At 44.0% G+C, this 12,187-nt stretch overlaps 1 long non-coding RNA gene across 1 annotated transcript; it reads left to right on the top strand.

Moving 5' to 3' along the window:
• The first annotated feature begins 2,145 nt into the window (after nt 1-2,145).
• LOC145720632 (uncharacterized) lies at nt 2,146-9,355 on the top strand. Its single transcript, XR_014143750.1, has 4 exons — nt 2,146-6,688; nt 7,078-7,130; nt 7,430-7,630; nt 8,472-9,355. It is a non-coding gene; the product is annotated as an uncharacterized LOC145720632 (long non-coding RNA).
• Nucleotides 9,356-12,187: the final 2,832 nt, after the last annotated feature.

The following is a 12,187-nucleotide window of genomic DNA, read 5'->3' on the forward strand; positions in this document are numbered from 1 at the left end:
TGTTAATCTTGACCACTTGGCTATATGGTTTGTGCCAGTTTTCCCCACTGTGAGTTACTATTTTTTTCTCATAATTAATAAATATCCTGGTGGACATACTTTTTTAAAATTTTAATTCCAGTATAGTTAACATACATTGTAATGTTAGTTTCAGGTGCAAAATATAGTGATTCAGCACTTCCATACAACACCCAGTGCTCATCACAAGTGCACTCCTTAATCCCCATCACCTATTCCCCCCCCCTCCCCCCTCCTCTCTGGTAACCATCAAGTTTGTTCTCTATAGTTAAGAGTCTGTTTCTTGGTTTGCCTCTCTCTCTTTTTTTTCCCTTTGCTTGTTTGTTTTGTTTCTTAAATTCCACATGAGTGAAGTCATATTGCATTTGTCTTTCTCTGACTGATTTATTTCACTTAGCATTCTACTCCCTAGATTCGTCCATGTTGCTACAAATGGCGAGATTTCATTCATATTTATGACTGAATAATATTCCATTGTATATATATGCCACATCTTTTTTTTAGCCTTTTTCTTAATCTTTATTTTGCTGTATTAAAAATAGTTGAAAAGAATCTATGTTTCTTGTAAAATCATAGCATTTTGTTCTAAATACTGAGATAAAGTATTGGCTAAAATAATACCTGAGGCATATATAAATATTTTTTAAATGCTCAAGGAAAAATAAATAAACTGGAAACTGAGGCTGGGTGGCTCCGGTCTGGCCCTCCACCCCCAGGTGTGCCCAGGGAGGGTAGCCCAAGGTTTAACCACTGCCATTTCAATGAGTGTTCAAAATTCCTTTTTTTTTTAAACATTATATTTTTTAAAAAATTTATGTCCATCACCCATTACCCCATCCCTCCACCCCTCTCCCCTCCAGCAACCCTCAGTTTGTTTCCTATGATTAAGAGTCTGTTATGGTTTATCTCCCTCTCTGATTTCGTCTTGTTTTATTTTTTCCTCTCTTCCCCTATGATCCTGTTTTTTCTCAAATGCCACATATGAGTGAAATCATATGGTATTTGTCTTTCTCAGATTGACTTATTTCACTTAGCATAAAACCCTCTAGTTCCATCCACACCATTGCAAATGGCAAGATGTCATTTTTTTGATGGCTGAGTGGTATTCCAATGTATATATGTACCACATCTTCTTTATCCATTCATCTGTCGATGGACATCTGGGCTCTTTCCATAGTTTGGCTATTGTAGACATTGCTTATGCCACATCTTCGTTATCCATTCATTTATGGATGGACGTTTGGGCTGCTTCCATATCTTGGCTATTATAAATAATGCTGCAGTAAACATAGCGGTGCATGTATCCTTTTGAATTAATGCTTTCATATTTTTTGAGTAAACCCAGTAGTGTGATTACTGGATCATATGGTAGTTCTATTTTTAATTTTTTGAGAAGCCTCTGGTGGACATACTTTAAGACAATGCAAATATCCTGTTTATCCTCAAACTTTCACCCACTAATTTTAGCCTCAATTGGTAAATCTTGCCTACAGTTATTACTGTAATATTCTTAATGGTAATAATTTCTATTTTCCTCCTTTCTTCTACATTTGTTAATGTAATTCTTTTGTAAGGTAGAGCTGTCCCTTCTCCATTTATTTAGTGATTCATTTATTTATTTACATCAGCATGGATTCAAAGGTATTTATTTTTTTCTAGGGCCTATAGTCCAATTCATTGTTAAACTTGCTCTCAGAATTTTGAAGGCTTTGCTCTATTATCCTTTAGATTTTAGTATTGTCATTAAGATGTTTTAATGCTATTCTAATTCTTGCTCTGTTGTATGTGACCTATTTTTCTCTTTTAGGATGTTCTGAAATTTCCTAATATTGTGTTTTTGTGTTTATCTTTATAAAATGTATTTGTATTGGGCCCTCCAAAGACTGATCTTTCAAGCTAAAATTCATGTGTTCTGGGAAATGTTCATGTTTTATCTTATAATTCATCCCCCTTCACTTTTTTTTAATTTTTTTTACGATTTTATTTATTTATTTGACAGAGAGAGAGACATCGAAAGAGGGAACACAAGCAGGGGGAGTGGGAGAGGGAGAAGCAGGCTTCCCGCTGAGCAGGGAGCCCAATGCGGGGCTCAATGCAGGGCTCGATCCCAGGACCCTGGGATCATGACCTGAGCCGAAGGCAGACGCTTAACAACTGAGCCACCCAGGCGCCCCTATCCCCCTTCACTTTTTTATTTATTTATTTTATTTTTTATTTTTCAGAGCGAGTGAGAGCATGTGCAAGGGAGTGGGAAGAGGCAGAGGGAGAAGATAATTTTTTTTTTTTTTAAGATTTTATTTATTTATTTGTCACAGAGAGAGAGCACAAGCAGGGAGCGGCAGGCAGAGGGAGAGGGAGAAGCAAGCTCCCCACTGAGCAAGGAGCCCAAAGCAGGACTCAATCCTAGGACCCTGGGATCATGACGTGAGCCAAAGGCAGACACTTAACTGACTGAGCCATCCAGATGTCCGGAGAGAGAGACTCTTAAGCATGTTCCACACTCAGCACAGAGCCTGATGCAGGGCTTGATTTCACGACCCTGATGTCACAACCTGAGCCAAAACCAAGAGTCAGACACTTAACCCACTGAACCACCCAGGTGCCCCAGGAGATTTTTGTTTCTACTTTATCTTCCAACTTTGTGTTCGATTTTCAGTGTAGATTTCCAAGAGCTCTTTCTTGTTTTCTAAATTTTTTTTATAGCAATCTTGCCTTATGAATCTTGCCTTATGGGTATGATATCTTCTCTTATTTCTAAGGATATTGATTGTTTAGGGGAAGTTTTCTTTTGTTTCCTGCACTGATCTCTTCTGAGTTAACTTTTTGTTTGTTTTTGTCTCTTCCACGTTGGAGGCTCTTTTTCAGATGTCCCATTATCCTTTATTGTCTGTTTACATTGGAGTAATGCATTGCACAGGATATGCACACTGTGCCAGACATTATCCATGGTCCCTGCAAAGGGGAAAGCAGATCTTTACAGTGGAGAGATCTAGCAGTCACTGCCTTTACCAAACTTCACTTCACCACTAGTGAGACAGCAGATGTTATCTCCTGATATGATGCAGTATGAAGTAGAAAATCCATATGACTTGCCAAAAACATCTGATCTGAATCTATCCATGCCTTTAGATCTAACTTCCAGTTGACAGGATTTACAAGAGATACAAGGACAAGTTAAATGATACACAAGGAAACAATCAGGCAAATCAGTTGTGAGACCCTCCTTCAGTTAAGTGACCTGGTCTCTTCCAAAAGGGAAGGGGACAAACAAAAGCAAGAGGACTGTTCTAGGGAGGAGAATAAAGATACATAATAACCAAATGCAATGGCATTCTAGGGACAATGAGGGAAATTTCAATATGGATTGAATATTAGACTGTACTAGAGAATTATTTAAAATTTTCTTAGGTACAATCATGGATTATGTATAGATTTCGATTATGTATGATAATGACCTTCTACTGAAATATGTAGGGGTGAAATATCACAATGTCCACAGCTCATTTTCAAATGGTTCAGAGAAACAATATATGGACATATATTTATCTATATTTATTTATCTGTATTTATCTAAAGATAAAGCAAATATGTTAAGATACTAATTATTGTACAACTTAAAAGGTAGGTATATGGGTGTTCATTATACTATATTTCCAATGTTTCTATATGTTTACTTTTTCCATAATAAAAATGTAGGTGGAAAAAGAGGAAGATACCAAAAAGCTGCTAGAAGCTTGTATGAGCCCTGGGTCTGTGGGCAGGGCTCATCAATCAGTGAGCCAACTGGTTCATGAGAGGACCTTCAGATGTCAGTGTTGACATCTTCTCTCCAACTGGTCAGAACTCCTACAGAGGAGCCCCCAGTCCCTGCCTGGGGAGTGCAAACCTCACTGCCGGGGGCTGAATGGGGAGGGTGTCTGCAGAGCCTCACCAGTCAGTTCACAAACTTTCACTGAATTCTCCTGTTTTCATAGCTGTCTCATCCTCAACTGGGTAATGCCTCCAGAGAATAAACCAATGGTATCCTACCAGGGAGCACTGGGGCAGTTGCCTGGCCTGAGTAAGATAGTGAAGGAATCTGAGGGTCTGTCTCTTCATACAGGCCTCCCACCAATTCTATTTTCATCCCCATTTTGAAGCTTCCTGATAGTCCAGGTCTGGAGATCTCCCAGGGTTTGGTGCAGAAGGACTTGCTTATCACTGTGAGGCTACAGAGCATGGTCTCTGGGCCACACTTCTACAGATTCTGCTGTGTGACCTGGGACAAGTTATTTAACTTCTCTGTACTTCATCCCCAAAATCAGAGTACAAATTCTAGCGTTGTTGGGGTATTATATGAGTCAATGTACCTTCAACACTTAGACCAGTACCTGGTACAGAGGATGTCCTCTAAGCCACACACACACACACACACACACACACACACAACCCCCAGCCAACTTAGGTTTCCACTTTATTTGGTCTATGAGATTACTTTCCATCTTCCATAATTTTATTGCTATCTCAAGCCTGCTACTCTCTCTTCTGCTTTCTTTGTCCATGTGGGGTTTGGCCTTTTTTTTTTTTTTTCCTTTGCTGTACCGCTAGTAAGGTTTGGGCAGATAGTTGAGTTACATGTATGTTGCATTTCCCAACCTTAAACCACAAGTCTCCACAACTTTCTTTCTCTGTCCCTCCTAATGACCCCCTTCAGGTAGTATATTCATCATATTCTAGCCCAAACTCACTGGAATGCTGCAGGTAGAGCCTGGGGAGTGAATGTCCAGGCTTCTCAGGTCTGAAACCAGCTCTTAATGTTGATCTAGAAAATGGCTGAGAAGTGCCCCAAGATGAACATGCTGGTTGAGCTCCTTTCTGAAATCGGAGTCATCATCACTGGCTGAGGGGAAGGAAGCGCTCGTGGCATGGCGGGCCACCCCCAAGCTTGTGTAAGAATCTTGTGACCCACAGCTGTGTCAGAACAAAACAACCAGCAGGCTTCTCACCCCCGCAGCCCAGAGCTCTTGATTCCTAGGGATCATCTGATCCCTAGAGAACTTAATCTTACCTTCAAAGTGGTAGAAGGGGGTACCTTTGCAAATGACTTACTTGAAGAGTTTGGAATGCTAATTTAGAGGAATGAATTCCCTCCACAGGTAGGATTAGGCCCGTGGAATTCTGTGATCTTCACGTCTTCTTCTGCCTGGGTCATGATGTTGTCCTTCTGCACCTGGAGAAGCCCCACTCCAAGTACAGGATACAACTGAGGAAAGAGTGGCTTTTCCAGTTAAAGACTGATGCTACCTTCTGGCTAGTTGACCCTTGTACTTTAGCACTCTCTACTGAGCAGAAATAAAAGAGCTTGGGCTGCTTGTTTTCCATTTGCCATTCCCCACCCCTGTCTACCCTGCTCTATGCCCTGGGAGGCCAACCTCTGATGGAGATAATGGGGGGTGGGAGGAAGGAGAGGCCAGATTATTCCCTACTCACTCCCCATTCCAGAGGGGTGCTCCCCGGCTGGCCAGTTAGCTCTCCACTCCCTGGCTCTAGGCCACTGTTTTCCAAGTGCCTGAGAAGGTGGCAGTCCCACATACCCAGACCTTCCCTCTTGGGCCTTATTTCTGCACACAGTAGGTCCCTGCTGTGTGGACAATGAGAGATAGGGGGCCCACATTCATATGGCCTTGAGCAAAGTTGTGAATTTCCAGCTCTTAAATTTCTGGCGGTACTCCTTCCCTTTTTCAGCTGTTCTCAACTTTTAGATTTGCGTTCTTAACAAAACCTCTCCTGAAAAGATACTGAGAATTCATTCACATTAAAGTGCAAATAACTAAATCATCCTTGCTGCCCTTCTTCTAGGGATATTTTCTTTTAAAAACTGAAGTCCAAGGAATGAACCTGTAAATGTAGAATTTCAAAGAGGAGTGGAATTTAATGTGGGTTTCAATTTCCAGTCTTCTGAAATCACTCCTAGCCATTCAACCTACTAGCCTTTGTAAGAGGAGGGTGCATTTAAATGTGGTGAAGAAAGCATAGTGTATAAACTTGTCCAATCACTATGTTGTACACCTGAAACTAATGTAAAATTTTAGGTCAACTATACTCAAATAATAATAAAAAAAAAATACACTGCATGGAGGAGATATTAATTCTAGGCTTACAGTACTTTTATTGAAAGTGCTTTGGGCTAGGAAAGGGGGAGAAGCACTAAAATAGAGCTGTCAGTAGAAATGGTAGGAAGGCGGGTGGAGACTAAGTGTCCAGAGTTTCAGAATTCGTAAGAGCTGTCTTGTGACTTCACTCCCACCCCCCTACCCTTTCACCAGCTATAACACCCTCTTTACTCCAGAACAAGTCTGGGTCTGGAAAATTCTAAGGCAGCAAAGAAAGCCTGGGCCCCCAGAACTCTGTGTTTCATATGCATTTTTAACGTACTGTAGCATGACTTCATAGTTGTCCCATACCAAAAGCTAGACTGTGTGTCGGAGGGCAGGGACAATGTGTCTCCTTCCTCCTGTCGTTCTTGTACATAGCTCAGTGTTTGGCACATAGTCAGTGCTCAAGAAACATAAGTTGACTAGATGGACACATTACCTCACTGAATTCTAATTTTCTAGATCAACATTAAGAGCTGGTTTCAGACCTGAGAAGCCTGGACATTCACTCCCCAGGCTCTACCTGCAGCATTCCAGTGAGTTTGGGCTAGAATATGATGAATATACTACCTGAAGGGGGTCATTAGGAGGGCCACATTACCTCACTGAATTCTCACAAGAACTTTGTGATGTACTCCCTATTATCATTCCCATTCTGTAGATGAGGGAGCTGGAGCTTAGTTAGGTTAAATAATTTGCCCAGGTTACCCAGCCGGTGAGGCACAGAGCTGGTGTTCTAGTCAGTTCTGACCGACTTTAAGGCCAGGCTCCAAACCAGAGCACTTAACTGCATTTAGACAGCACCAGTTTGAGCAAAGGATGGGGCTGCACCTCCATCTTGATAGTGATACTCTCATGGAAGAATTTTCATAACCTTCAAAACCTTTGTATACATTTATTTATATCCTTTATATTTTCCCTCCAGGTTAAGCCAACATTTCATGCCATATGAAATTGAAGTTTGTGGAATTCAAAAAGGTAAATATAAATGGCAAAATGATAATGGTATCATGTTCATAATCTGGAGATAGTTTATAATCATGATGCCTCCTTTTATTTGAAAAAATGGAAATGCTTTTGTGAGAACTAATTTGTTTAGGTTTGTGATTTCATGCTTGAAGTAGGCTGCAAAAATATCCACATGGATATTTTCAGGTTCCAAGTTGCTGGTGGGGAGGAGGGGGTCAGGGGAGGGAGAAGGATTCATTATTAGGTCTTAGCTTGAAATCTCAGGCAGAACAAGGCCATTTTCTCATGGAAATTTTTTAAATACTTAGCTCTGTAGCTGTAGAGCCAAATCTCCTTGGGGGTGAATGTTGTCAGAGGAGTGGAAATCAAGACAATGAGGTAAAAATAAAAGACTCCTTTTTTTTTCCTTTCTAAAATTGTTTTGTTTTTCCTGAGCTGCTGCTTTTATGAGCCGTATGGGAAAGGGATACAGGGGTCATGCTTCACCACACCAAGAAATACGTCTCTCAGTAAGTTGGAAGCAGTCACAGGTTTCCATAATCTTGTGAGAGGAAAATGCCTTGGGTCATACTGAACTCATGTTCATCATTCCTAATTAGGAGTCCTTCAGAAACCTTCTAGGATGCATTCCAGTTGATTAGCCCTCACCAATATTATTTTGCTAATCATGGGTTCGACTAGAAGCTCACAGAGCCAAACCAATGGGAGCTGTTGGGGAACTAGAATTAAAAACAAATCTGCCAACCTCTCCACAAAGGTAGTAGAGAAGGAAGACAGTTTTCTTATTGAATAAGCTTTCAACCAGAATGTGATGTGCGTCACAGGCCATCAGCTAGAGATTGCAAAGACAGAAAGGAGTCTCACCCTCTGATACAGCTAGGCAGACACAACCCATTACCTACATAATAACCAGTCCTCAAGGGCGTGACAGCACCATTTGTCATACAAGGTTCATCCTAGATTTACCTGATAATTGGGGTCACCATCTGTTAGCTAATTGGCTTCTCCTATCTTTATGACAGGAAGTAGTTTTGCAACGTGGAGTGAGGTACTTTGCCGAGTTAGGCTCCTGCCCTTCCACAGAGACTGGGAGGCAGGCCCTATCTCCCTAGATGTTGACATTTCAAAGGGATTGGTCCCAGGTCCTTGAGAAAGACATTCCTGAGTCCTAAAGCTGGCAACAGCTTTATTTAGCTTTTTAAAGGATTTACATACATTTCAAAGAGACAGAGGAAAGAACTTACAAGTTGTCTAAAGTTAATGCTCTAAGAAAAGGGATGCAGGGAGAAGTCTCTTCTTTTCAACGGGGACAATTAACTCTCCTATTTTGAATTTGTTTTGTCCTTACAGGCCAAGAGGTGGCAGCAAAGGTTGGCCTCTCCACCTCCTGTTCACCCAGGGACTCTCCCATCTCATCCCAGGCTCTGCAGAAAGAGGCACAGACTAAACAACTCATCATTCCTATTTGACTTCCATCTGTCTGAAGGCCAGGCCTGGGGCTTCTGGAAGGGAGGGCTCTGCCCCACCTTCCCTCCCCACCCCCCCGCCCATTCTCCACTTATCCCGCTGAGTTGCATCATCTTGGTTCTGAGGAAAGTGCAAGTCTTCTGTGAGGGGACCTCACCACCCCACCTGAGGCTGGGTTGGGAATGCTTGAGGTGTTGATGTGTGTTCTAAATCCTTGAGGACAAGAAGGAAAGGCAAGGTCCTGGCTCACCCACGTGTGGGGCATGGGCGCCTGGTCCACTTGGAGGGACACAACTATCCCAGGCCCACAGGAGGAGGTGCGTGTGTAGACCGGGGAGGACGGACAACTGAAAACCACAGCAGAACCAAGTCAAAACCAACCCCTGTGGTTCACTTTCACCAAGAGGATTGATTCTGACCAAGAGAGGAAGGAGAAAAATCTTTAAAATCTGTGAGTCAGAAAGGGAGAAACTCAGCCTCATATTCAGATGGGTAATCAGCTCTCCAAACTGGAACAGTTCTCACTGTACACAGTGTTCACAGAAAAAAAGAACAGAGGCATTTTAATTTAAGAAGAAAACAGACACCGGGGCGCCTGGGTGGCTCAGTCGTTAAGCGTCTGCCTTCGGCTCAGGTCATGATCCCGGGGTCCTGGGATCGAGCCCCACATCGGGCTCCCTGCTCCGCGGGGAGCCTGCTTCTCCCTCTCTCACTTCCCCTGCTTGTGTTCCCTCTCTCACTGTGTCTCTCTCTGTCAAATAAATAAATAAAAATTTAAAAAAAAAAAAAAAAAAAGAAGAAGAAAACAGACACCTGCTGTCCTGCATTTATTGCCACATCCACTGGCGCACATTCCTGCTCCTTCACTCACTCTCGGGGATTAATGGGAGCTTAATGGATCTGAAAGGTGTGGGGGAATTGGAACAGGCAAAGTACCTCTCAGGTAAGGAGAGCACCATTTAAAAATAAACCAGAAAGCACGATTTGTTTTTTCCTAAGGTTTCCTGTTTGTAGCTCTGTAATGTGTATATGTGTGTATATATGTGTGTGTGTGTGAATATGTGTATGTATCTCTCTGAGCAGAAGAGCAGGAGGGAAACCCTTCCATCTGCCCCCCTACCTCCCCCTTGCATGGCCTTGGAGGGCCCTGGCCTGCCTCAGGTGGGGAAGCAAGGGCTGAGGTTACCCTACTGAATACTGACTGCCCTACCCTTCAGTTGCCAGCAGCAAAGGGAGTGTGATTCCCACTTGCAAGGGCTAGCCTGGACCTATTGTCATTTTGCTTCCAGGCAGGCAAGGCTAGCTTCCCCGTGGTCTTCAGGGAAGACTCTGAGAAAGGATGGAGTCTTAGCCTCCCTCCAGCACCACCAGTGTTAGGGTAGAAGCAGAAGGAAGGATGGGAGCCCTGGAGTGAGCAAGGCGGGGCCCCTGCCTGGGAAGGAGAGCAACCTGGCCCTCCTCCCAGGCCCTGACTCTGGGCCCTGCGTGTGCTCTCACTGGCCACCTACCTCCAGGGCCTTGGCCTCCCCAGCGGCCCCCTGCCATACCTCACTAGGTCCCCACTTAGCATTCCCTCTGCTACTTAGACTATAAGTCAGGTGGTTCTGAGCATGACATGTTCCACAAAGAGCATGTATGACTTTTTGCTGTTGTCTTTACTAAAGAGGATGCCTGAAGTACAGGTTCGTGCTGCCATTTTGGCTCTTGAGCTAATGAGCCTCTTGGAGTTCTCATTTGGGGATTTCACTCTGGACAGTTCAGAGGACCTGGGGACTCCCCGCCATGGCACCCAGTTCAATAGCTTTAAACAGTTATTCATTATTCACCCAGGTATTCAATGAGCAGCTCTCAGTACCTAATATCGTTACAGGCTTTGAAGAGGATCAAAGGATGTAAGGCATCCCCTGATCTCTAGGAACTTAGACCATTCTTGGAGAGACTATGTGCCCAGGTGTAGAACAGCCCCAATTCAGGCACTAACAAGTGGGCCAGCACCAGGAGAGTTCAGGGAGGGGATGAGCATGGGCTGAGGCATACGGGCAGAGCTTCCTGCAAGGTGGGATCTGAGAACCTTAGAATCGTGGGCAAGATTCCAACGGGAAAATATCCTAAGCCTAAAAGACAGTAGGGGTTCAGGAGGCTTGCCTAAGGTTGTGTGACCCCAGAGGCCTGCCGCTACAGCTGGCATCACTCGTGTAACTACAGGACGGCCTGCTGACACGGAAGCTTGAAGAGCCGGAGCACGTGCACAGAGGGCATGGGAAATCCCAGGAAGGTGCTGGGGGGCCTTGCATCCCATGGCATTCCCATACTCACACGAGGCAAACATCTCAGAAGCTGGGGAGGTAGAAGGCTGGCAGGCTGCCCTTGGACTCTGAGGCTCTCCAACCCCACCTTCTGTCCAGAGAGTTGTATAGTTCCCATTCCAGAACTCACCTGCTGGGTGATTCTGTGACTGATTTGGCATTCAATCCCTTCAAACAGGGACCAGCAGGGAGTTCTGGTCAACACCAACTGAGCACTAATGGGCATGGTTCTTAGGATATTTTGTTTTGTTACCCTTCTTCCCAAATCTTATCCAAGGCGGGGATGATGAGAGGAGAGCTCCTGGGGCCTATTAAGAGCACATCTGCCTTCAAGGATTTGGGGCTGTCGTCACACACTACCTGCTGGTCCCCCTGTCCACTCTGTTTGGTCCAAACAAGGAGCACACTCTCAGAGCTGGACAAGATCTTGGTGCGTCCTGATGTTATTTTTATTTTTTTAGATTTTATTTATTTATTTGAGACAGAAAGAATGAGAGACAGAGAGCATGAGAGGGAGGAGGGTCAGAGGGAGAAGCAGACTCCCCGCCGAGCAGGGAGCCCGATGCGGGACTCGATCCTGGGACTCCAGGACCATGACCTGAGCCGAAGGCAGTCGCTTAACCGACTGAGCCACCCAGGCGTCCCTTTTTTTTATTTTTATTTTTTATTTTTTTAGATTTTATTTATTTATTTGAGACAGAAAGAATGAGAGACAGAGGCGTCCTGATGTTAGAAAAGAGACGGACAATTGTCAAGAGAAAGGAAACAGATGCCCACAGCATGATGGCTTCTGCGGTGACAGGATGTCTGTTTGCCCCAGGGGTGGCAAGAGCGGGCATGTCAGTCAAAAGACATCCCGGTCACCTTCTACCCTGCCTCCCTGCTTTAGGACCCTCTCTCCACCCCAAGTCAGCTACCCAAGCCATCCTCCTAAGTACAGATCTCCCTGCCACATATCAAAACAGTTCAGGACATTCAGAAAGACAGTTCATAGCAGATGGACCCTTGCCTATTACAGAGGGATGGAAATGTTGGGTAAAGTATCACCAAAAAATTGCATTTTAATACATGCTGTCCTTAAACAAAAGAAGGGACATCCTCAAGTGACAGAAATGAAGAGCAAAACCAGTCAAAGCAGGTAAGTGTAAGCTGGGAGCCTGGAGCCCACGGAGATACTAGAGAAGCCAAGGTTAGGCTCTAGGGACTGGGCTAAGGTTATAACACCTGTATGGGAACAGGAGGTATGGCCTTAGGCTTGCTTGGAAGAGAGAAAATTTTGATTTGAGCTCAACA

Source organism: Leptonychotes weddellii, chromosome 3 (assembly GCF_054177405.1).
Source record: "Leptonychotes weddellii isolate Sample4059 chromosome 3, ASM5417740v2, whole genome shotgun sequence".
Classification (NCBI taxonomy): Eukaryota; Metazoa; Chordata; class Mammalia; order Carnivora; family Phocidae; genus Leptonychotes; species Leptonychotes weddellii.